Genomic DNA, 27,419 nt, shown 5'->3' on the forward strand with positions numbered 1-27,419 from the left:
TCCTGGCACCCTATCACTGTGCCTTCATCGCCTCCATTGCTCCAGTTCTCCTGTCAGGGAATGCCACCATACAATACATCCCCTGGGGCTAACTGGATGAGTGACAACCAGCCAGCTCCAAAGTGACAAGTGTTTGAAAGCCTAATTGGGTCAGTGCACAGGTGCCTGCTCTTCATGAATGAGATGTTCTAGCTTTTCTCTGTGACGTTCTCTTGGTTCCTCTCATTTTTCCTACAGTTGTGAAACAAAACTGTCAATACTTTGATGTGAGAGAAAAGGCTTTATCAAAGGAGAAGGATGATCTCCCATTGCCCTGCTTTGGTTAAACTAGCTTTACCGCTTCAGTACTGACTGGAGGAGACACATAGAAATTCATTAAAGTGATGGAAGTTTGCTGATACAAGTGGACATATCAATAGACAATGAGGTGAATTATTCGATGGGTGAAAACAAATACATTGCCTTAATCTCTGTGTTAGGTGGTTCTCATACTGCATAGACTTACAGGCTTGGGCATCAGGAAAGGCATGGGAGAGAAGAACTTACTTTGTTGTATCTGCACAATGAGGCTTTTCCTAAGTTAAATAAACACCTTGCCTTCATATAATGAAGTCAGACGCAGGCAACTGATGTACAAGGGAACTATTTTATCTTATTGAAGGCTTGCTGTGTGCATAGAAAGCAACTGACATTAAGCCCATAGTCTATATTACTTGGATGAATTTGCCCTCCTTTTGTCTCTTCCACAAAGAACCATAGGATACCTGGGGTTGGAAGGGGGGTCTGGAGATTGTCTAGTCCAACACCTGCCCTGATCAAGTAAAGCAACTTGCTGCTTGGACAGCTGTTGAACAATCATAGAGTAGAAAAGGGCTTTCTTTGGTTTAGATGGAATTTAATCTGTTTTAGTTTGTGCCCAGTTGCCTTTTACCCTGTTGCTGGGCACCACTGAGAAGTGTTGTTTACCCCTGTCCCCCTCAGGTATTTATGCATGTTACAAGATCTCTTGGAGCCTTGTCCAGGCTGGAGTCTCAGTGCTTTCAGGCTTGCCACTTCAGATGCTCCAATCCCTTAATTGTCTTGGCAGTCCTGCACTAGACTGCATTCTAGGATGCTTGTGTTTTACTTGTACTGGGCAGCCCATGAGTGGACACAACCCTTCAGGCATGTCTCAGCAGTGCTGAGTGGAGCAGAATGATCTTGATCTTGACCTGCTGACAACATCTTTTCCTAATGCAGTGCAAGATGCTTTTGGCCTTCCCTGCTGCAGGGGTACACTGCTGGCTTATGGTCTTACTTGGAGCCCACTAGTAGCCCCAGGTGTTTATCTCCAAAGCCTCTTTCTAGCTGTTCTGGTGCTTGGGGTTATTCCTCCCTAGGTGCAGGACTTTGTATTTCCTTTTGTTGGACTTCATAAAATTCCTGTTGGTTTATGGCTGGGCTTTTCAAGGTCCCTCTGAATGCCAGTGCAAGCAGCTGGTCTATGAGCCGCTCTTCCCAGTCGGTGTCATCAGGAAACTTGCTGAGGGCGCACTGTATCTCATCATCCAGGTCATTAATGAAGTACTTAAAAGGAACTGGCCCTAGTACTGATCCCTGGAGTACACAGCATGCTTTTCTCTGGCTAGACTTCATGCTGATCACAACCCTTTGAGCCTAGCAGTTCAGCCAGATTTCAGTCCATCTCACTGTCCATTTCTGTAGTCTGTGCTTCATCAGTTTGTCTGTGGGGAATTTATGGAAGACAATGTCAAAAGCCTTGCAAAAGTCAATATAAACAACATCTGCTGCTCTCCTGTCACCCACTGAGCCTGCATTAGCTAGTCTGTTCTGCCCAGAGTGTCTCAGTCCCAGCAGGTGCTGCTGGTGGGGTGGCTCCAGGAAATCAGTGTCTCCCCAGTTCAAGGTTTGTTTAAAACAATATTGTCACTTTTGCTTTGGCTGACTCGAATGTGTATTTCTAAAATAATGCTTTTTCATTGGTGTATATTTACAAGTGTGAAGAGAGTTATTTAAACATAGTCAAGTTTGAAAATATTCTAAGTGGTGGGAAGTCAGCTAGGTAGCTACTGTCAACATTGTTTATACAACAACTGTTTATGTTCCTTGCTGTCCTTACTAATAAAAAGACCTGCTGACAGAAGTGGAAAATAAGGAGAAAAGAGAGAAAAGGCTTGCTGTGGTGTCTCACAGCTGTTTACTCTAAGATAAACAGACTGAAGAGAGGGAGCTTTTAATTGGCAGGAATGAGAGGAATTGTTTATAGTAACAGAAGTACAATTTTTCGAGTTTACATTATTCCTTGTAAAATTTTTGTTGTGAAAAATGCCCTCATTCTAACAAGGCTGACATATCATATAGTTAAATTTAGGAAACTTGATAGGAAAAATTGTCTGGAAAAGAGAAGCATATTTCAATAATCTGTAGTTTCCTAACATCAGCAAAGAAAGGATGAGGAGACTTACTTATTCAAGAATCAAAATGTAAGCATTTTACGTGACAGAAATTACCTCTAGAAATCAGAGACATTTTTAACAAATTGGAAAATGGAAGGCTCTAGAAAGAGAACTCTTCTGTTTTCGTTTGTGGAAATACATGAATTAATTTGCATTTTAAAAATACCTCACAAAGCTTTCATTTGCTGATGATAAACTGATGCGTTTCATAAATGTGTTTACAGCTAAAAAGTGTTTTAATAGAGGTAGCTGTAACTCATTTAGGGATCACAGCCACTCCAGTTCTGTTGAAGCCTGCCCAAATGTAGTAAGTGTATGGTGTCTAGGATATTTTAGTGTTCATAAAAAAATTAGGTTTTCCCAGCTTTTTTTCTCACTTCATAATCTCTGATTTCCTCATATGTAGATTAAATTGAATGGACCTCTTGAATCACTTGTTCCTTTTTTAGATGTCTTACTGTGTGTTTTTCCAATATGTTAAAAAAGGACAGCATGTAAGGAATATACATAATCCCGAGTTTCTCAACTTCTGATGCATGTTCATTTTACAAGAACCTTGGGTGATGACTTTTGTAGGGTAAAAGTGATACTCCTCCATTATTGCAAATTTGAGTCTGTTCCTGTGGTAACTGTGCATGCAACCACAGATGCCATAAATAAACATTTTATAAGGTTTTTTTTTAACCTAATGTTAAAAGAGGAGGGATGGTAAAGAAAAGAAAAGAAAAAATAAACCAAATTTCATTAATTTGAAAATTTCTGGATCACTAACAGCAGCAATTAAAACCATTTTAAATGTTCCGAAGTCTGTTACATGCTTCTAAATCTACAATAATTTTCTGAGCACGTCACTAGTTAGAAAGAGAACCAAAAGCAAGTTGCAAGTTTCCCAAGTTGACAGTACTCCGTGTAGCTGGTTCTACTTTAATTACAGGACAACTACTAGATTACATCTAGTTTTCTCTTAGTTAGTACTTCAACAGCTTGGACATATCTTTGTTTAATAAAGAAGCACAGAGGGAAAATAGAGGAGTGTTGGAAAGGAAAAAAGGCCCGGTGGCTCTGGCGGGGGGAGAAATTGCAGTCCAAAACCAATATGGTTGATAAGAGCAAAACTCCGTTTATTAGCAATCCAGAGGCACTTATATAGTATACCAGCTTGTTAACTCTTAAGTGGCTTAAAACTTATCAAAGCGCATTTCTACTTCTACCTAATTGGACTTACATTGGCAAGCTTCTACAGTTATGTTATGATTAACAGAGTTCACCTCCCTTCTCTCTCGGTTAGCGCATCTTATCAGTACAGCTGCATCGTTTCAAAACTCCCTCTTTGTTTCCCAGGCCTTTTCTCACACAAGAATTTTCTCAGGGAGAGTCTTTCTCACACAGGCCTTTTGCTTGCAGGCTCTGGCTACAGTTCTTTTATTGATCCCGTAATTCTATCAATGATCCATGTCCCTGATCCTCTAATATTCCCAACAGAGGAGAGGTAATGAAACAGTAAATCTGACACAATTTGTAAGCTTCAATTGGAGAATTTCTTTTCATATGAGTACGTATAAATTTCACTTGTGACTTAAGTCCTCCTGGAGTTTGTGAGGTTTATAGAGTTTTGTCAATAACCTTCCCCCCCATAAAATTATAATGCTTCAGTTAAAGCTTAGGTGCAACTTACACAAATGCATTTACTTATGCAGCTAGTCTGTAAGGCAAATATATAACTTCATCTTCAAATGATGCCTTAGGTTTTAACTTTCATATTTTTCAAATCCTGTACTGCTTAGTGTGTAACTCTGAAGTTTCTTGTAGCTTGTTAACTTCTGCTCTCTCATGCTAGGTAGGCATAACAAAGCCTCTCCCGGTCTGCTCTCCAAGGACACCTAGACTGTCCTAGGCCAAAAAAGTATAAACCAAAGAGCCTCAAAGGGGGGGGTAAGATGAGGGGAGTTACATCATTAAACTGAAGCATTAATTGGAGAATTAACCCTGCTATGCAAATGAACCAAACCTATAAAAGTGTGAAGAACTCGTGACCTGTCATCCATCTTGGGGTCCATTTTGGCAGTAACCCCTGGGGAGGGGTTACCTTTGAAGGCCTTTCAAATAAATGCCTACTTTTATTCCCTTACTCCTGTCTAGTCTCTGTGTCTTGGAGGCCTCTTAAGGCATCACAAAGACTCTTCAAGACTCTTCAATTAGTAGAAAAATACAATAACTTAGTTTTTGAGGTCTTCTGGTAGAACTGGCAGTCATCTGGTACAGCCTCCTGTTCGAACCAAGGGAAACTGTAGAGTCAGAGCAGATTATTCAGGGTTTTATCCCATTCAGTTTCAAAAATCTCCAAGGGTTGAGGTGCTACAGTCTCCTTGGGCAATGTAGAATGTCCTTAACAGCTCTACTTGGGAAATTTCTTTAATTTAAGTCTGATTTATCACAGTGTCCCGCAGTGGTAGGGAGGAGAAGAAAGATCTAACGGGCAGGAATTGTGCAGCAAGATTCTTTTATTTAATTATTTTACAACTCTTTTATAGACTTTTTTCTTCATAGTCTAATTGGTCAAAGGATCAGCCACCCCTTGGGGTGATTGGCTAAAATCCTAAAACATCCATTGTCAAAGTATTTTCCTACTGTACCATAAACAAAGCTCTGTAAGGTTGAAGGTGTTCACAGTTTTTATAGAACTCTGCTAATATCTTCTGTGAGAGAGAAAAATATCTCACGGGACTGGAAAGAAGCGAGAAAAATTCTTCCTAGCAGAAATATTTGTATCCACACTGATTGAATTTTTCTTTGCTGTAATTTCTGACTACTGCATCTTGGCTTTTTGTGGTGCACCTTGAAGTCTAGCTGTGTATTTTCTGCCATCCCCCTTCCTCTGTGTCTTTAGGAATTGATATTGGAAATATACAAAACCTGAGCACCACCCTGACTCAATACTTTTTAAAATACTTAGGTATTGTTGGGAACCATTTTACTTACTTGCTTTAATAAGTTTATTAAATATTTTATGGAGTATGTTAACGTGAGAAATGGGCAATGAAACATAGTCCTGAAAAAGACTGCAGCATGGTGCCAAGACTTTCTGTATTGAAATCGCAGAATACATCAATTTTCCCTGGGTCTGTCATGGAAGGCTTGGAAATGCTGAATTTTTTTGTAGAATTCTTTGCCAACATGTAAGTTCATGTTCACAGTTTCAGTAGTACATAGTAAATGAAGAAGCTGAAACAAACGACATAATGGAATTCTCAGAAAAACTTGTGATACTGTATGACACAAAAGATGAGCTTACAAAATCATTTAGGAAAAGATCACCAGAAGGGATTATAGCACAATGTAAAGGACAAAGGGTAACAGTTCAACATGGAGAGGGATGAATTGTTTTTTAAAATCACAATTTTCTATTACTGTCTATAATAAAAGAAAAAAATACGCAGTTTCTTGTCTTTATCGTAAATTTATAGAAGAGTTAGTAAATATAATGATCATACGTAATATTATGGGGTAATCTGGATAGATTTATGCATCAGAAAAATGTAATGGATGTAATGAAGGCAGCATATGTCATGCATTTTAATATCTGGAGGGCTTCAGCCTTTGTTGAAGGCTGATGTCATTTTACAGAGGAGTCTAAATGACCCTTTAATTACCTGAATTTTTTTCTAGTGTTTTGCAGCAGGACTGTATTATGTCTAAATGTATGTGAATGTTTAAGTGACTGATACAATGTAGCTCTTCATTTCAATTTTGTACTATTTCTGTCAAGGAAGTCATATTCTAAAAGTGTTAAGACAGCAGAGTCACTTGTGTGTTATTGATTTAGCTACATGTTTATCTCTGCAACAAGATGTTCACATTATCAGTGTTACACGTTGGTAGTACCTGGAGAGGTATCTGGAATGTGTGGATTTATTTCTAAAAATGCAATATGCTAGCAAATCTGTATCTGTGCTTTAGAATAAAGGCAAATAGTGTGTTGTAACTAACTTCTCTCTTCTCTTAATTTCCCGATAAATATCTGTCAGTTAGTTCTCCCGTATCAGAAGCATATAGTAGCACCAGGGGAAGGCACAAGATGGATAGAAAGTAATTTACTGCTGAAAATAATAGTAATTGCTCCACTGAATGGGCTTTAATCATGATTTTGCTGCAGTCTTCAAATTCTGAACTATATCTTGTTGATATATCTCTAGGAAAAAATACCAGTCCCTTCACCGGGGTCCATATTGCTTATGATTACAGAGCCTCAGTTTCTTCTGAGTAAACTGAAACTTAACCTTCTGAAATTTGCGAAATTGTTCAGAGTAGCCAGGTAGACACTGAATTTATTCTTTATGTCCCACTATGCTCCCAACATGACACTGTGTGTCTGTCACCCAGAATTAATTCCTCACTGACCCCTATTGTCTTCAGAGGAGGATGAGGCTGGTGCCTGATCTCAGGACAGTTTTCCATGAGGCTCTTTTCTTCTTCAGTAGAGGAATTTGGCCTATTTACTATTCAGAGGCTCAGCAGGGACAGAGGAGAAGCACCTCTAGTATCTCTGGCTTGTTTTTGTGAACAGAGGGAGCACTGTTGGTGCACTCCAAGTATGCATCACATGTGCTTCTGCAAGCAGGTCAGACCAAGCTTTAACATAACAATTTAGCTTCACTATGATTCTTAAAGCTTATTTTTAATTAAAAATGAGATAATACCATTGAAGTTAACTCTTCATGATAATGTATTCCAACACCATTAGCAGGCCTGAGCATCTAGTGTGTACAAGTCTTGATTTTTCTGAATTAACAATTTAAAGAATATTCACTAAAATATTAATAATAAAATGTGTCATGAGTGATTAACAGCCTGTAGTCTAGCATAAACCTTTTTTTTTTTTTTGTGGAGGACTTGTTTCCAAACAACAAACCCCAAATGGATTATTCATACTATGCTAGGCATTATTGCATCTCAGTATTACCTCAATTTACATTTTCCTGACAGATAACAGAGTTTCCAGAATTGCATCAGGTGTATAATTTACAGTATTGTGAAATGAAGTCAGCACTTCTAGGATTTTTGTAAAGTTATTTGGCATTTTCTTTAAAAAGAAATTTCTCTGTTTTAACCTCCATTTTTTCTGTCTTGCAAGAATTTTGAGTCTTTTTGTTTTGTTATTGGCAATTATTTATTTTATGATGGGTTGAAAGTGAGACTCTAAAATTGTTTCAGTTACTAAAAAAAAATATTTACTGACGTCATGTTCCTCTCCACTGTATTTCTTATGTTGTGTCATCATCTGAACCTTGCTGACCTGAAATGTATGGTACATAGTCAATTTGGAGGACCTGCTAAGATTAGAAGAACTGTATAAGGGGGCTGAATAACTGTAGATGTTTAAATTGTCTAAGAAGACACATTTTCAAACAGAAAACATTTTAGCTGCAGTGCCTATGTAGAGACACGAACTACCTGAATATTCCAGTTCTCAAAAGTATTGTTCCAGTGGAATGTCAGATTCCACCAAGAATGCTGAGAGCTTCTACTTCCTGTATATGGCTATATTCAACTCAGTGAATTTCATCCAGTCAAAAATTGATTTTTATGACTGAAGGGCAACTCTGCCCTCCTCACTGACAGTGGAAAGATGAATTACAGGCTGTTTCCCCTGGAGTCTCTCAGGGCTGATCTATGCCTTGGAAGTTTTGTTGGCAATTTACTGGGCAATTAAATTCTCAGGAAGTACTTCAAAGGAAAATGGATGTTTGGCTGGCAGGAGTGGATGTTTTCCAGCTAAAGAAAAGAGAAAAATGTTGCAAAGAAGATTTAAACCCTGTAGGTATATATTAAATAACCTGCCACCAACTGTCAGGTCTTTGTACTAGTTCAAGTGTGTTCAGACAGGTTTCTCCAGTCCACCATACGAAATGGCAAGCTCACAGGTTTGGAAGTTATTGAATCCTTCACATCTAGAGCAGAAGACTGCAGAAGGATGATATGCTTCCACCCATTAATGTCTTTCAAGTAGTTGTAAAGGTTATGAAGTAGAGCCATATATTGAATGATGGTATGGAATAGCATAAAGCAGCCATTCATCCAGTATTAGTTGCCTTGGACTGCTTGCAGAGCCCTGAAGAATCTGACAACTTCAGTTCATGCAGATTAAATGGATTAAGTTTCTTACCATGTATTTTAACATTTTTTTATTATGCTTCTCTATGTCTCATTGATTCAGCCAGTAGAATGTTTGCTGTAGAAAGAGTAAAGACAGTAGTTTGTGGATTTTGGGCCTTTGGGATCCTTTCCAGAACAGTGAGGTGGTTCAAGAATGTGGAAAAGTGACATGTTCATGAATTACATTAGTTGATATAAAATGCTGGAAAGACACAAAATATTCATTCAGCCTGCAGATGTTAAAGTGGTTGTGGGATTTAATGGGAACTATAAAAGAGTTACTTTTCTACATTAACATTTGAATCTTGTTTCTTTCCTTACACAATCCCACAAAACACTACCTGGTCTAAAATACAATTGGTATTCTCAACATTTTCACGTGAATGCTGCTATCAACTTTTAACTTAGTTTATAAGTAAGGTTTTCATCTGAAGGTTTTCATCTGAAGGTTTTGTAAAACCAATTTGCTCACTACAGAAATATCCTTTGTTCAGGCAGTTGAAAATTAACACAAGTCAAGAAAAGCTGATGGAGCATTCTTTTGACTCCATTTTGGCATCCATGTAGAACAGTGATGAACAGCTTATGCCTAAACTATAAGGAAACTGGATCCATGCCTGTTCTTTTAAAAACCAAAGTAGTCCTTCCAAAGTGTTTGATGCTTGTTTTCTGCTATCAAAGAAGTAAGTTATGGAGAGGATTTTGAGAGCTTGATTCTTCATATTGCTGTTCCAAAAATTGTGTAGGCAACCTGTATGAAGTTGCCAGGAGGATTTGTAATTGATGCAAGATAATTTTCATTGATGTAACTGTTTCACTTAAAGATCCAAGGAGAATTCTTAGTTTTATTCTTCTCACAAGCACCTTGTAACATGGTCTGCTCTTTACCAAGTGGGACAGAGCACTCATAAGGACCAGAAAAAGCTTCCACAAAACAGCAGCTAGTGTATCAGAGTATTGAGTTCCTATTATAGGGCAGCCCTACACAAGAAGATACCTGGAGTTTGACAGACAGTTTACTCCTTATTACTAATACTTCTTTGCTGCATATGCTTCATACAAGCAGTTGGGTTTTCTTGCATGCACAGTGGCCCATCTTATGGAGTAATAGAAATTCCTGAGTGTCTCATGATTAGGGCCTTGTGCTAGCTTAAACATGAAATGCTAAAGGTCTGCTGTACAGGTTTCCTCCTACTCTGTAGGAGCTACTCTGTAGCTGTGTGAGCACTGGAACAGGCTCCCCTGGGAGGTGGTCACAGCACCAGCCTGTCAGAGTTCAAGAAGCATTTAAACAACACTTCCAGGCACATGGTGGGATTCTTGGGACTGTCCTGTGCAAGGCCAGGAGTTGGACTCAATAATCCTGATGGGTCCCTTCCAACTCAGCATATTCTATGATTCTGTGATTCTACCACACTACTGTTGCTGCATCCTTTTTCCATATTCAAAGTCATTATATGTTCTCATCACTGCACAAAAGGTTTGCAGCTTTCTTTTCTGGTTCCATGCTGATATAATAGTACATTAAACTCTCAGAAGAAAGAATTTAAAAATTTCCATTAGTTTCTGTTGTCTAGGGCAGAGATAACTAGCTGTTTGAATACTATGCTAAATTGTGTCTTTTGTGTTCAATATAATAGGGACATAGATGCCCAAACCAACAATGTGAATTACTCTTACAGTGTTCATTGCTCGAAAACCTGTGTCTGTTGTTTCTGGGTTTGGCCCAAAGTGTTCAAGTAGGATCTTGTTTCTTGTGTATACAGTATTTCATCTTCTCAGCTTGTTCATTGTCAAGTTATTACTTATCCCTGAGTTGCATAGGATCCAGCGTTGAATGATCTAACCAGTCAAGAACAAGGTTTTCTTCCCTGGAAAAGTACAAATAAACAAATATATGAACCCCGAGTTGCAGATTGTAGCAGGAAACATTCCTGCACCCATGATTGTTCTTGCAGCTGCAATACTTCTCTTGTAAGTATTCAGCTCTTCTGCACCTGTTGTTCAGTGGAGGGCTCTGCTGTCGGTCTTGCCTTCAGGAGAGCTTCAAGAAGAGATATGGTACAAGAAGTGAGCCTATGAGAGAAAGGTTACAAAGAACACAGGCTTAGGACCCAAACAGACTGTAGGGCAATATGTTGTGTGTGCACTGTACCTTGACAGGTGTCAGCACTTATCTCTGTTATGTGTGCAGTTACCATCCTTGTCTGTTTAGTACAGTAACAGCATATGATGTGGCGTCTGACAGTGGCTTCTCTGTGGAGCCTGTGAAATATGGTTGGCACAGCACCTTTGCTCTTAGGCACTCTGTTGCACCCTGCTTTCTTCTCACAGACCTCAGGAAAGCTGATTACTTGACCTGTACTCCTCTCCTGAATTTAAATCACATTGGTTCAGCACAATTTCCATTTTGTCCCCAGGAGGAACCCATTTTATACCCCGTTGTGTGGCTCCTTTGTTACTTGTACGCACCCAGGTGATAATCTCATTTGTTTTGGATGCATTCATGTGTAATTGAACTTAGCAGCAGAATTCCTATTGTCATTACTAAGTTAGGATATAATTCATTGCCTTTGGGTGTCTGTGGTGAAGTTGCGTTCATAGTGGTATATGAAAACTGATGGAATTAGGTTCAGAGTATTTCATTTACTTCCCTAGTTGATTTTGTGAAGCTCTTTTCATCTGTTCTAGCCTACAGAAGTAGGAAGATCCAGACAAAGGTGACTGCTTTTTTCAGCGTAATTAATTTAAAAGGAGAGTGGCCATGACAGGATATGGAAAGATTTCTTCTACGCAGTGTGTTCTGATTTTGGCTTGCGTAGAGTTCATTTTCTTCACCGGGACCGGTATGGGGCTATCTTTTGCATTTGTGCTGAACACAGTGATGATAATATAGAGATGTTTTTGTTACTCTTGAGCAGGGCGTGCACAGAGCCAAGGCCTTTTCTGCTTCTTGTACTGCCAGGAAGTTGGAACTGCATGGGAGGTTGGGAGGAGACACAGCCTGGACAGGTAACCCCAGCTGAGCAAAGGGATATTCCAAACAACACCATACTCAGTATATACAGTGAGGGAAGAAGGAGCAAGGGGGGGTGTTTGGAATGATGGCATTTGTCTTCCCCAGTAACCATTACATGTGATGGGGCCCTGCTCTGCTGGAGATGGCTGAACATTGCAGAACAGTGAATTCATTCCTTTTTTTGCTTTGCACAGCTTTCACTTTTCCTATTAAATTGTCTTTATCTCAACCCACGAGGTTTTTGGCTTTTGCCTGTCCAGTCCTTTCCCTGATCCTAGTCATGAGGGAGTGAGGAGCGGCTGCATGGGGCCTGGCTGCTGTCTGTGGTTAAACCACAGCACAGTGACAATTTATACAGCAAACACACTTGGCCCTTAGTTGGGCATTATCACTGGATAGCAGTTACGAAGCCGTTGTTTTCTGTGATACCATAGTTCTTCACCATTCATTCACAATAGGAAATGGCTCAAGGAGCACAACATCCTGTGTCAATATAATTAACTTTCTAACATGTGACTTCTCAAATTAGGTATAGCCAGCCAGGTGTTCTTCAAACAGCCGAACCAGCAAAATGTCTTAAAGCCTATCAGCTTGCCTGACCTTCTCCCTGTTCATGGGTACTGCCTTCCCATGACAGAGAGCTAAATCACTCATTTGATATTTCACTTGTTTAAATCTTGGAAATTCCTTTGTTAATTGAGCCAACTGGAAGAGAATATTTGTCCGTAACGTTAGAGGACCCATGGTATGGTAATGACGAAATTAAATTGGGCACAGACCTATAGTGGTGAACCAGAAGCCAGTATAACTTGATGAAGATGGGATGGTTTTGCCAAGTGGAACCTAGTCTTATCATGTGAACATCTAGGGATAGAAACCTGAAGGTTCTGGCCCTAAACTTATTAGGCAGAGACAGGAGGAAGGACCTCAGCTTTCAACAGAGCTGAGGTAAAATCTCACTGACCCTAGAATGTAGCTGTGTGGGCACTATCATCAGAGGGGAAAAGTGCTTAGAGTATCACTTTGCATTCACTTGGAATCAGTATTAGAATAGTATAAAGTAGTAGGTGATTTCAGACTTCTAATTAAACACCAGGGATTGCATTCCCTCTGTCGCAAAAGGTGAAATATAATACTTGTGATATGAAAATTCTCCAGTTATGCCTTTTTCTGCAACCCTTGTAAGTCTTCTGTGAAATAGAAAAACTATTACATTGTAAAAGCATCTGTGGAGCATCTACATTTTCAGGCTTTTATTAAATGGTTAATCTATATGGGATTTGTGGAATCCAAATCAGAAACATTGCTAAATAATGGATGCTGAGGAAAACGTAATCTCATGTTTATTCCACAGAGGCTTTTGGTTTTGTTTTGGGATTAATGAACTCTCACAGGCCTTCTAAAAATTAGCAGATGTGAGTACTGTAATAGCTCAATAATGTAATCTGTCTGGCATCAGGAGCCCTCTTTTGCAGCAGCAAAGTGTCTTTTGATATGTGATGTGGTCCGATAATGTTATAATGCTCTCTGGCTTCACCAGAGAGTAAATGACTGAGTATCAGCAGTTCGTAAAGCCTTTTAATACTGCTGGAAGAATAGATAATGCCAGTGTACAGTACTAGAACAAAACAATAAAGACTGGGATATACAAAAGTTGATGGCCACTCTAGTTTCTAAAATAATTACAGTTCATGTGATTTTGGCTTTTACAGCTTTGGAGTATAAATTATTTTTCTTTTTGTTGAATTTCTATGAAGTGTTATTCATGAAACACATTTCTGCAAGAAAACTGTAAAATGTTTAGCCACAGAAACCAAAAACAGTTCTTTGAAACCTGCCATCTAGTCATCTGTCCGTATATTCATTAGTTTTTGAAATGCCACCAAAGCAGACATGAACTAAAAAGGAAAAAGTTGTTTTGAAAGATGATATATCCTTCTCATGTTAAAATTTATACTAGAGTTTTGTAAGGAAATGACTGACCTGATGTAGTGGCAAGATGACAGAAGAAATTGAATATTCTGCCTGGCAAAATAAAAAAAAAAAAATTGAATCTGTGAATTATTCACAGAATGCTTTTGTTTTGTAATTCCTTTAAAGCAGATAATGATAGTGTAGAAAAAAGGATGGGCAGACTCTCTGGGAACAGTGGAAAGCCTCTTTTGTGTCTACCTACTGCAGCACTCTCTGTCAAAAGGCAAAAGGAAAGGCTCTACCTACTGTTGCTGCCAGTACCTCTGTACAGAAAAGTTTACTTTCTTTCATCAGGAAAAGTGAATGTGCTTTCCATTGCATTCTGTAGTCAGTAAGATCATGTGTAAATTAATTTTGTATTTCTGAGTATAGCACCTTTAAACCTACAATTAGCTTAGTAGAAAACTTCCTGCAGAAGTTCTTGTGCCCATTGACATCCTTCTATTATTGTTAGTAATGCATGTGGTACTTCTTTCATGTTTAAAGTACTTGTCTACCTTTAGAGAACAAAATAAATGTTTATTTATTGTTATGAGATAAAGCTTCCTGATGCTGATAGATTTACTTAGCCACTGCAGTTTGTCTTGACAAAGCTAACCTGAGCTAAATGCTTTTCCACTCAGAAACATTTCTCCACAGAGAAACCTCCAAACAAATAAAGGATTCCTACAGATTTGAAAAGATGACAGCTGGCATGTGTGTTCTCACTGACAACACTGAAAGAGAGGGAGAAGCTTAAACAGAGCCTAAAAAGTGTCAGTGGCCTGGGCAAAGTGGAGGCAGTGAGCTGCTCCACTAGGGTGCTGCCTGAAAAGACCATGAAGCTTTGAGCACGAAAATAGCACTGGATTAATTTTTGAAAGAATGTCACATTGGACTCTTGTAGATGAATTAAATGTGTTTTTAAAATCTCCTTTTTGGAATAACCTACACAGTGGGATGCCTCTTGGCCAGCATTCATGTCAAAAGCAGTATTTCTCTTCTTTTACTGTATTGACAGTGCTTTAAGAGTTTCTTTTTTCTTTTTTTTCTTCCTAAAAGGACAGAAACAGTTGAAATTAAATTAGTAACTGGAACCTTTTGCAAATCTTTATTCTCCTATGAGGTTTTCTTTAACATGGCACACAGCTTAGCTGATTATTTGGTAAAAACAGATTTAAAATTCTGATATTGGGTCAATGAGTTCTAATGGAGAATGTTGGGTGAATTCTCCTGATTTGTCACGTTCTAGAATATTATATTAACCTAATAAATTTTCTGTCAATAATCTGTGTTTCTTTGCACCCCTTTTCCATAAATACCTTAAATATAATTTTTTATATTCCTTTTTAATAGCTAATTTGACTGTTGGGTGACTTAATGATAACATTTGCAAACTAGTGTGCAAATAGAAAAGCTCTGTTATGCAAGATGTATTTAAGATTCAGTGAGCACAGGAATTGCAATCAGGGTGGTTTTTTAAAGGAGTGTACTCATCACAGCAACAAATTCTCATTATGTTGAGAAATATAGCTCCAATTTGTTACAGGGCAGACTAAATATTTTTGTGTGTGTGTATGTATATATATGTATATATAGATACATACACACACATGTATTATTAATTCTATAAGTATATAATGTTAGTAACTTTATCACTTATGTATACAATAATTTTTATAGAAGAATTGAATGGTTTGGGTTGGAAGGGACCACAGGCAGGGACACTTTACACTAAACCAGGTTGCTCAAAGCCCCATCCAGCCTCTCCTTGAACACTTAAAGGATGGGACATACACACCTTCTCTGGGCAACCTGTTCCAGTGCCTCACCATCTTCACAATAAAGAACTGCTTCCTAATATCCAATATAAACCTACCTCTTTCAGTTTAAAACCACTGCCCCATGTCCTGTCCCTACTTGCCCTTGTAAAGAGTCCGTGTCTAGCTTTCTTGTAGGCCCCTTTAGGGGCACTTGTCTCCCTGGAGCGTCCTCTTCTACAGGTTGTACAACCCCAATTCTCTCAGCCTGTCTTTATAGGAGAGGTGCTCTAGGCCTCTTATCATCTTTGTGGCCCTACTCTGGACTTGTTCCAACAGGTACACATCTTTCTTGTGTTGGGAACCCCAGAGCTGGATGCAGCACTCCAGGTGGTGTCTCATGAGGGCAGAGTAATGGGGGAGAATCTCTTCTGTCACCCTGCTGCCCACGCTGCTTTCATGCAGCCCAGGACATGTTTGGCTTTCTGTGCTGCAAGTGCCCATTGCCAGGTCATGTTGAGCTTCTCATCACTAAAACTCCCCAGTCCTTCTCCTCAGGCCTGCTCTCAATCCATTCTCTGCCCATCCTGTATTTGTGCTTGGAATTGCTCTGATCCAGGTGCAGGGCCGTGCATTTGGCCTTGTTGAACTTCCTGAGGTTTGCACAGACCCACCCCTCAAGCCTGTGAGGGTCCCTCTGGGTGTCATCCCCTCCCTCCAGCCTGCTGACCACAGCACAGAGCTCGGTGTCGTCAGCGAACTTGCTGAGGTGCGCTCGATGCCAGTGTCCGTGTCACTGACAAACATGTGACACAGTGCTGGTCCCAACACCGACCCCTCAGGAACACCTCTTGTCACTGGTCTCCACTTGGATATCAAGTCTGATCACAGCTCTCTGAATGTGACCATCCAGTCAATTCCTTATCCACTGAGTGGTCCATCCATCAAATCCATTTATCTCCAGTTTAGGGACAAGGATATCATGCAGGGCAGTGTCAAATGCTTCTCACAAATGCAGGGAGATGATGTCAGGTGCTCTTCTCTTGCCCATTGGTGCTGTCATCCTGTTGTTTGTCAGGCACAGTTTACTCTTAGTGAAACCATGTTGACTGTCACCAGTCACCTCCTTGCCTTCCATTTGTCTTAGCATTGTTTCTGGGAGATTCTGCTCTCCATGATCTTGCCAAGCACTGAGGTGAGACTGACCAGCCTGTAGTTCCCTGGGTTTTCCTTCATTTCCTTTTGTAAAATGGGGGTTATATTTCCCCTTTTCCAGTCAGGGGGATCTTGACTGGACTGCCACAGCTTCTCAGATATGATAGATAGTGTCTTAGTCATAATCTTCCTATCTTTAGAAATAAAAGCTTTCAAATAGAAATGTTATGCTATTTATAAAATACATCCTGTTAAATATATGTGAAGGATGGTACTACGTTAGAATTATTTTGCAGGAAACTGCATACATTGGTGTATGGTAATTGCCTACACTTTCTTGAATTATTTTATTCCCAATAAACCAAATACAGTCATTTATTCAAGTACGATTTAAAAGGTTGGTGGATATAACACTCAGGGAAATCCAATAAAGGTTTGACATTCCTTTTTACATGACTTATGGAGTTTGCAGAATATATTACTTCTCTTCAAAATTAAAAATTCACTTATCTAACAGCCTACACTAGGAGCAGTGCTGCAACTCATTAGAAAGAAATATAAGGACAGGCTTTGAATCATAAAGATAGGAAAAATAAAACGTCAATGTTTTTTGATAAAAATATACAGTGAAATTTATGAATGCATCTTTCATTTTAGGAAATGTGTCTTAGACATGGTGAGAGAAAAATCAATATGGACTTTAAAGGCTGCTCTGCTCTTGTGATACTGACATGTCGCAGGAAGTATGTGAGGGCAGGAGATCCAGTTCTGTTCTCTTCTTCGCTGTGTGTGTTAGAAGAAATTCTGCTGAGGATAGTACAATTCTGTACATGTGAAGCGTTATGAATAAAGCAGATCTCAGTCCAAGTTAGTGATCTTGTTAGCGAGATTGTTACATCTAGAGTCAGTTTTCTATGAGGTAGAAATTTTAATGTAGGATTTTTAATGTTAGGAGTACTGTAGGATTGTTTGTTTATGGCATCCAGCAGTTGAATGTATTTAAACCTGAAAGTTATACAATCTGGAAGAAAATGGGATGCTATAGTGAAAAGTAGTTTAAAAAGAATGGCTGGGAATCACAGACACATGGAGAAGCTGTGTCCTTGCTGAAGGTCATGGAAAAGAATGTCTGAATGAGAGTCATTCAGAATAATCAGCTGTTCAAAATACTGGACGGCTGATTAGTCTGAATGAAAAAGCCAAGCATAAACAAAATTTGAAGACTGTGACAGAATTCCTTGGGAAAAGCAGTAAGTCTGCAATTCTGAGTTCTTCCCATAGCAAAGTAGGAGAAAAGAAAGCCTGTTTGTGAGGCTGTCTTTGGGGAACGTATTTTAACTTTTATGTTATGTTAAACGTTTTACGTTTAACTTTGTGATTTGAAAAATCAGTGTATGTTGCTGACTCCCTATTCATTGAGCCAAATGAATTAAATCAGAGATACTAGGTTCTTTATTTGATTTTTTTAATTGGTATTACATACCTATTTTCAGATGTTTGACTGTACTTCAGAAGTAATTGTCCTCGGGTTTGCGGAGTATTCCCCGCCAGTGCTTCAGTAGGGAGGAACAGAGTCAACTGTAGAGTACTTCAGTATTGCATTCACCTCACTCAGATCCATGAAGACTTAGGCTGGGGGTACAGTTTCACGTGATACTTTACCTTGTTTAATTTCAAAAGAGGTAGTTCCTTTGAGGAGATCTCTGTCATGTCAGAACCTAGTCTTTTCTTGCAGAGGTTTGTTTTCTCTTGGATCAATGAACTGATGTAGCTCACTGGGGATGCCACAATTCTTAAATGCGAGGGGAGAGGGCAGGATCTTGCAGTGAGGAATGGAAGAGCTCAGGATCTCTCCGTATCTTCTTGACAGCTACTTCTCTTTAGATCAGAGCAAGTCTAGTGGGAAAATCCACCCTTAAATAAAGTACCAACTTTTTCATTTAAGTAAAAGGAATGCTGGAGGGAACACTAAGGTCTGGTTTTGCAAAAATAAGGGAGTATAGCTAGTGAATGGATGGTCCTAATTCCACCTGTTGACACACACACAGACACAGACACACGCATGTTCTATTTCAAATTGTGGAAATAATTTTGCTACATAATTCTGTGACTCTGCCCAGCAAGCCAAAGAAGAAAAGTCGTTCTAGTCTCTGTGAACTTCCCTTTTTCCATACCTGCAATTGTTTAGGGTATATGGAAGATTTAAGTACTGAAAAGTACCGTCTAATAAAGTACTTCAGTGACCAAGAGATGACAGTGATTTCTGGCAAATAAAGGGGAAACTACTTTTCTAACCTGGCCTTTAATGCTTTTATAGTAGCAAAACCAGTTGTATAGCTAAGTTCATTTCTACCTAGCAGTCAGGTTAGTTCAGGTTTAATTGTATTTGTTTTCTCAACACAGATTTTACTGGGGGCTTTTTTTGGTGCAGGTGTCTTGACTCAAATACATTGAAGTGGTTCATTTTGTTGAAACAGGAGTTTAACTACACTCCTGTCCATTTTAAATCTTTGAATCTTTCCTTCCTCTTTCTGTTCTCCCCCTGACATTCAATATCTCTGCCAAACCAGTGTAATGACTTAGGTAAACTTTCTCTGATTAAACATGTGTGAAGTTCAGAGAGTCTTGATCATGCCAACTCCTGACTTCGTGCCTGGAAATTCTGGTTTTTGACATTAAACAAAAGGTATATCATACTTTTCCCAGCATATACTGATAAGAATACATCTTACAGCATTGAAAATAGCCCAGATTATCAGCCGTTGTGGAAAAGAAGGAATGTGGTTTAATTAAGCTGAAATTTATTATCTTATCTGGCAGCTACCCAGCAGCAAGCATTATATGTGAAAATCCATTTAATCTGTTGGACCCAGCCTAATGCTGGGAACTCACTATCAAGATTAAAGAAGAGTGAGAAAAGATCTTATTTCACCTTTACCTTCTCCATGATTTCATGGAGGATGCTTCCAGGTGACTCCTTTGTAAAGAAACCAGCTCCTGTTACAGAATGAGTTATGAAGTTAAAAATGAGACATGGGTATGAATGCAGAAATCCCTGTGATGCACTGTGAAAACCTGTACACATTTTTAAAACAATGGTAAAGGGTACAAAAAGGTTGGTTGCCTTTGTGTCCTACTTGCATTTCAAATGTGAGAAAACCAAAACAATTTAAGATATGAATCTTAAAGGAGACACAGATCCTTTCCCTTTTCTGCTATTTAAGTTTATAGGAAAAATATTCATATGCCCTCCTGAAAACCTCTAAATCTGTTGATGCCTGTTCACTGCTTTTTCCTCTGGGAAGAGGAGTCTTGCAAGGGTTTCTTTCCTCATTGCTGTCTAGTGACTGCTGCACGGGTACCCAACGTGACATAAACCCTTCCATAAATTTGATCCAATTTCATCTAAAATTCAGTGCAAAAGCACAACAAAACAAAGAAAACTCCAACCAAACCCACAAATGTAGAAAACCTCAGCATACCCCCCACACCCTCATCCTTAGGACTTTCTATAGGTCTTGAATGAGTAACACTGTTTTTATGCACTTAGAGATGAAAGTTGATTTGCTACTTTAAATTTGACTCTGACAGGAAGTGAAGCTATTAATTTCAAGTTAAATGTTGCCTGGAAAATTTGAACCTAATTGAATTGTAGAATATAGTTATGAACTTAACTTGTTGTTTAGACTGGAAACTGTTGAACTACTTACCAAATCATTGCAGTGCAACACCTTGAGTCAAGTTTCTGCAAGGAAGGAATGAGGACTGGGAGAGGGGCTGCCTTAATTTTGCAGCCTGGATTTGCCAGCCAGTCTTAGGTATTGTAACCGACCTCTGTGAGAGGGTATTATTGAGTTAGTATTTTCTCATTCTGACAGTAAGAAAAGCCATGCCCAAGCCCTCTTCTTCAAGGTGAGGTAGACTGTTCTTACTCAAGGTCTGATTAAGGTTTTTTCCCTTGATGGGCTTTATTTCCCATCACTGTTTCTCTTCATAGATGGCTATGCTCTCAGCAGCATGGAGAATAGCATTTGTGTCAGTCTGGTGGAGCTGGCTAGCTTACAGCTTTTGTGGAAGAAGGCAGCCCCTTTCTGTCTTCTAGAAGGAATGGTGCTTAGGTGAAATCACGGTGAGGGAGGGAGGATTGCAGTACATTCACAGCTGCTTGTCTAAGGAAGGTCTTGCCTTGATTTCTTGCTCCTTTTTGGAAGGAGGCCCTCCAGTTCTGCAGTGTGCTCACATGGTGACACCCTCATAAACATCAGGAACCTACCTGGTGGGTAGAGTTGCCTTTTTGTTTGTGCTGTGTCCATGTGGTCTATGAAGCATTTCCCAGGAGCCCTACCTTAGGTTTCTACTTCTTCCCATAGACCATATGGAAAATTTGGTAAGACATCGCCATTTCCATATGTCTTGATTTCCAGAAGTGCTGCTTTGAGATACATTCTTCTTTTGAGCAAATCTGAATTGGGAATTGAAGCAGTGGAACCCTAGGGAATAATGCCTGGAGGGAAGTTAAAGGTCAGACTGAAAACCAGACTGGTTTTAAAGATGTAAGAACAGAAGATCAAAAATTACTTTCTTCCCTATGGTGCAGTAGTTTCTACATGTCCTTACAGACCCAATTAAAATAACATTTGATTAAAATGAATACAATAAAGAACAGTTTTAAGTGGTACTATATCTCTGGATAAATTGCAAAACCACCAAAATTTAATAATATATTAAAGATTAAAGAGTACTTTCTGGTTTTAGTTATATTACAGTTTCTCTGGTGTATAAGCAGTAAGGCAACTTAATGTAAAATTAAAAATCCTGGGACAACAGCATCTCTCTCAGTTCAAATTAACATGTCTGAGAAAATAATTTTGACCTTTAATGTTGATTTATAGCAATTTTTCATTCTTTATGTGCTGAAATCCAAAACAGTGTTATGCTAATATAGCTGTATCACCTGCAGGTGTTGCTTGAGAGTCAAGTGAACAGTCCTTTGTGTTTTCTTTGAAGGATCAGTATTTCAAGATGTGTGAAGGAGAAGGGTCTGACTGACAAGCTGCCTTGATACGTTGTTATTCTAACTATGACTGGATTGACTGAAAATTGCCTCAAAGAGTAAGATAATTTATAAAAACTGTAAACCATAGCCAAGTGTTTGAAGTAATCAAAGCTAATGAGGAATGATTTATTTTCACTTTTTAAATGTCTTGCCTTCACTGTTATAGTTTCTTGAAATTTCTGTTTCTGAAACATTCATATTTGGTACTGCATTTTCATGAAAAACATGCATTAGATGTTACAACTGCAAACAAATTAGACCTGGCAAAATTGAGTGAAATAATTTTTAATAGTCGTGCTGTGAGAAATTACTCTTAGTGTACTTGTGTAATTGGAGAGAAATTTGGTTTTCATTTTTTTTTTTTAATTTGCTCAATTTCTATGTGTGTCTAGAAATTTAGCAAATAACCTGGCTTAGGAAAAAATGGCAGTTTGGAAAGAAAATGGATACATAATTATAAACCAGTGCCTTTTCATGAGAATAGGAATTAATTTCATTTCAGTGCTACCTTGTTTCTCTGCCTAGACATATTGTCATAAAAAGCAGATATTACTTTGGAAGCCTCATTGTGTAATACAAATATTATATAGGTATAAATGTAAATAAGCTATTTTTATTTTTGAATCATTAAATGTAGTCATTCTCTAGTGTGAATACAGTAGTACAGTTATCAGTCTGCTAGTACCAATTTACAGTCTGGTTTACAAGTTGTGTAGTGAAGTGCTTTTGCAGAACTAGCAACAGAATTTCATGAATATATTTTTTTTAGTTATTTGGGGATTCTGTATTGTGTTTTCCTCTTACAATGCTCTTTTTCCTTCACCTTGAAGAATCTTTCTTTAATTCAGTATTTAGTATTATTTTGTGGAAGGATATCATATATGCTTGCAATAGTATTCATATAATGAGTGAGAGAGAGTACTTTTAATGGAATAAAGTTTTTAATCATCCATTGGAATGACTGTGCAGAACTGTGATGACCTTAATTTAAACAGAAAAAAATACTATTCTTGCAATGTGTGCTGTTTGCATTTGAGATTTTGATATAAAGGATAAAGTAGTTTTAAAAAGTCAAAGAAAACAGTAGTGAATATGGCAGTGAAATTTCTTTTAAAGAAATTTCTTTTATCTCCTCAATGGTAATATGAATGTGAAATTCAAATGATTCTGTGAACAATGTAAATTTTTACATCAAAGTGTAATGTTTACTTATATAATAGATCTGAAGTCCTGGGTAAAATTTTTTTGTTTCATTAATGAGGAGCACAGACATACAAAAAAAAAAATGCAGGGAAAGCTATTTCCCAGTTAGGGGACAAACGGGATTAACTTCTTGATGAATAAATGAGCTTTTTTACCCTTAAGGTTTGAATTAATGACTTTATAAAAAGGCATACTCCGGCTCTAGTTATTTGCTTTGTCCTATTGTGCTGGCTTAAATTGCACCTGAAATTACATTATTTCAGTGGTTTTAAGTGCCTTCTCTGATTCTTTTAAATGGAAAATTGAAAATATTCTTAACATAAAAAATATATTTCAAATGAAAGAGCAACAGCATGGAAATGTGGGTTAGCACACCCAATTTAGGTTTCAGTTTTTTAATGATGTTTTAAAACTCTATTAGAAGTGCAAGATATTGTGAGAATTAAGCTGCAGGGTTTTATTTTTTGATACATTAAACTGAAAAATACATTCAACTAAAAGCCATACTAATCCTTTAAATCATAATAGCAGAGAAATTTTTCACATTTACATAAATGTGAAATGCATAAAAATAGACATTAATTTATATTTTTGAACAAATTCTCTTTTTCTGGTCTTTGATAATGCAGATACAAGAAAATGGCTGGGGAACAGAGAGTTAACGGAATCAGCTGGAGTAAAGATTATAAAACAAATCTTAATCAAACCAATATTTGATTTAGCCAAATGAAGCCAGTCAGAGATTTGATTGAATAACATTGGCAAAATGAAGGGTAAATCCTAAAAATATGAATTTTAGTAAATTATATCTGTTATTTGAAGTCTTCCCCCTAGAATAACATAGCAACATGGGTCTGTCCGTTTGCACAGATGTGGTTTAATAGTCAGTGTCAGTAAAACTGGCTAAAATCAGACAGTTTGTCTTAAACAGGAAGAAAGATATAGTAGTAAATGGAAAGAAGATGGTAGTTCTGGATAAGAATAGACTCCAGGGAGAAGGAATAACGGGTGCAATGCTGGTTCATCCAAAATGTCATCTATGCTTCCGAAGTTTTGATCCAAGGCACTTACCCTGCTCTGAACTGAAAATGTTCATTTTTACAGAATCACAGTATGACAGAATGGGTTAGGTTGGAAAAGACCTCCAAGATCGTCACATCCAGCCATTAACCCAGCACTGTCAAGTCCCCCACTAAACCATGTCCCAAAGTGCCACATGTACACGTCTTCTAAATACCTCCAGGCATGGCGACTAAACCACTTCTCTGGGCAATCTGTTCCAGTGCTTGACCGCCTTTTCCGTGAAGAAATTTTTTCTCATATCCAATCTAAACTTCCCCTGGCACAACTTGAGGCCATTTCCTCTTGTCCTATCTCTTGTTACTTTGGAGAAGAGGCCAACCCCCACCTCGTTACAACCTCATTTCAAAAGGTCCCACTTCAGCCCGCTTTTCTCCAGGCTAAACAGTCCCAGCTCCCTCAGCTGTTCCTCATGAGATCTGTGCTCCAGACCTTTCACCAGCCTCATTGCCCTTCTCTGGACACACTCTAGCACCTCAGTGTCTTGCTTGTAGTGGGGTGCCCAAAAGTGAACACAGGATTCAAGGTGTAGCTTCACCAGTGCTGAGTACGATTGAGAAGGACAATCCCTGCCCTGGTCCTGCTGGCCACACCATTGCTGATACAGGCCAGGATGCCATTGGCTTTCTTGGCCACCTGGGCACACACTGGCTTGTGTTCAGATGACTGCTGGCCAAAACCCCCAGAATCCATTCCCACCGGGCCACTTCCGAGCCACTCTTCCCCCAGCCTGTAGCACTGCTGGAGGTTGTTGTGACCCAAGTGCAGGATCTGGCACTTGGCCTTCTTGAACCTCATGGCCTTGACCCATCGATGCAGCATGTCCAGATCCCTCTGTAGGGCCTTCCTTCCTTCCAGCAGAGCAACACTCCCACCCAGCTTGGTGTCGTCTGCAAACTCACTGAGGGTGCACTTGGTTCCCTCATCCAGATCATTGATAAAGATAATGAACAGGAGGAGCCCCAATACTGAGCCCTGGGGAACACCACTGGTGACCAGCTGCCAACTGGCTGCCATTCACCACCACTCTCTGGGCACAGCCATCCAGCCAGTTCTTTTACTCATCAAAGAGTATGCTCATCCAAGTTTTTCCAGTTTTTCCAGGATAATGCTGTGGGAAACAGTATCAAAGGCTTTAATAAAGTCTAGTAGACAACATTCACAGCCTTTCCCTCATCTGCTAAGTGGGTCACCTTGTCATAGAAGGATCTCAGGTTGCTCAAGCAGGACCTGCTTTTCCTAAACCCCTGTTGTGGCTGGTCCTGAACCCCTCATTGTTCTGTATGCATGATGGCACTCAAGATTATCTGCTCCATGATCTTCCCTGACACTGATGTCAGGCTGACATGGCTGAGTTCCCTGGATCCTCCTTCTCACCCTTCTTGTAGATGGACATCACAATAGCTAACCTACAGTCAACTGGGACCATCCCAGTTAGCCAGGAGTGCTGGTAAATCATGGAGAGTGGCTCAGTGAGCACTTCCACCAGCTCCCTCAATACTGTTGGGTCAATCTCATCCAGCCCCATTGACTTGTGTGTGTCTAAGTGGTGTAGGAGATCAATGACCATTCCCTCTTGGATTATGGGGGCTTCATTCTGCTCCCTGTCCCTGTGTCCCAGATCAGGGGGCTGGGTACCCGGAGGACAACAGGTCTTGTTTTTTAAGACTGAGGCAAAGAAGGCATTTCAAAGAAGTATCTCAGCTCTTTCCTCATCCTTTGTCACTATGTTTCACCCTGCATCCAATAAAGGGTGGGAATTCTTCTTGGCCCTCCTTTTGTTGCTCATGTAGTTATAGAAAATTTTTTATTGTTTTCTACATCAGTAGCCACATTAAGTTGTAATTGGGCTTTGGTCCTTCTAATTTTCTCCCTGCCTAACCTCACACTGGCTTTGTAATCCTACCAAGGTGCCTGCCCCTTCTTCCAAAGGTCACACGCTCTCCTTTTTTCACCTAGTTGAAGCCAAACCTCTCTGTTCAGCCAGGCTGGTCTTCTCTGCCTGCTTATATTTTGGCATGGGTTTGATGTCCACTAGCAAGGGAATTGACTAAAGTAAGAGCTGTATGAGGAGTAGAATGATGTACATGATTTGTACTTCAGAGTGAGAGGTCAGGATGATTACAGTCCCAGCAGTCTGTGCTGAAATATCTCTGTTTTCATGTTAATATCATGTTGAATACTTTCAATTTCTTTACATCTGACTTAATGCATATGAAATTTTAACATGAAATTTCAACCTTTCTGCCTTTAAGTATGTGCACCCTTTCCTTCTTGCCTTTCCCATCCCAAGAGGTATTATTTATCTGGTATCTTCTCAATCCCATTGCAGCGTTTTGCTTCAACAGTTAGTTGTCTGCCCTACACCTTCACTCTTCTCTCCCCTCAACTCCAAGCTCAGAGAAGTGTCTGTCCTGACCTCTCTCTGGGTGAGTCTGCCACCTCACGGATTAATTAATTAACAATTAATATTTGTAGGCAGAAGACAGTGCATCCAGATCACTCTGTGCCTTACTCCTGCACAATGTGAGAAACCCTGGCAGAATCTACCTGTGTTGTGGTGGTGAGCTCCCTGTGGAGGTCTTGAGGGCAGGTGACAAGTCTCCTTTGCCGTCTCAAGTGCCAGCCAAGTAAGCTCTAAATGATGGCAGCAGGCAGTGAGGTTGTGCTATTTTTCACAGTGTGGTTGTGTCATTGTTCACAGATGCTGTGCACGTCCTGTCAGGCCTTACCCTGCTGTGTACTCCCATTTAAATTTCCACAATGTCCACAATAACCACAGAATGGGTAAAGTTCGAAGGGACCACAATGGGTCATCTGGTCCAACCTGTCTGCTCAAGCAGGCTTGTCCTGGAGCACATTGCTCAGGATTGTGTCTAGACAGTTCTTGAATATCGTCAGTGAGGAAGACTCCACAGCCTCTCTGTACAATCTGATCCAGTGCTCAGTCACCTACACAGTAAAGAAGTTCTTCCTCATATTCAGGTGGAACTTTCTGTCCATCAGTTTCTACCTAATGCTTGTTGTCCCAATACCTGGCAGCACTGAGAGGAGCTTGGCTCCATCCTTCTGACACCCTCCCTTCAGACACTGACAGACATTGATGAGGTCCCCTCTCAGTTGTCTCTTCTTGAGGCTGAACACACCCAGCTCCCTCAGCCTTTACTTGTAAGAGAGGTGCTCCAGCCCCTTACTCATCTTAGTTACCCTCTGTGGGACCCTCTCCAGTAACTCCATGTCTCTCTTGTCCTGAGGAGTCCAAAACTGGACACAGCACTCCAGATGTGGCCTCACTAGGGCTGAGCAGAGATTCAAGAAAAGAAAAAAGGAAAACAAAGGCAGCAGAGAAAAAAAGAAAACTTGAATGCCAACCTTCCCTGCTTTATTTTATCTATAGAATTGAGGTGTCCAGCTGCAGCAGGCAAGCTTTATGAAGGCAATGAAGTTAATCAGAACTTTGTGAGTTGTTATGAGTTATTTGAGAGTGAGGGGAAATTAGAGATGCTCATGTAAAGAAGTGATAAAAATCACTTCAGAAATCACTTTCAGAAAATCTTGAACTAGGCAAGTTCTTTCTGACCGTT

The 27,419-nt window shown here is 39.4% G+C and overlaps 1 protein-coding gene across 39 annotated transcripts in view; it reads left to right on the plus strand.

The window, feature by feature from the left end:
* Window positions 1-27,419, plus strand: part of NRCAM (neuronal cell adhesion molecule) — a 154,655-nt gene that overhangs the window by 45,484 nt on the left and 81,752 nt on the right. Inside the window, exon 3 of one of the 39 annotated variants that reach the window (XM_039570603.1) lies at window positions 21,504-21,608. The exons of 37 other annotated variants lie outside the window; for them this stretch is intronic. The gene's annotated coding sequence lies outside the window, so the exon portion shown is untranslated. Of the gene's footprint in view, window positions 1-21,484; window positions 21,609-27,419 lie in introns of those variants that run through there. One more of the 39 variants, XM_039570604.1, reaches the window with a different exon arrangement.

The sequence above is a fragment of the Corvus cornix genome, chromosome 1A (assembly GCF_000738735.6).
Source record: "Corvus cornix cornix isolate S_Up_H32 chromosome 1A, ASM73873v5, whole genome shotgun sequence".
In the NCBI taxonomy this organism is placed as follows: domain Eukaryota; kingdom Metazoa; phylum Chordata; class Aves; order Passeriformes; family Corvidae; genus Corvus; species Corvus cornix.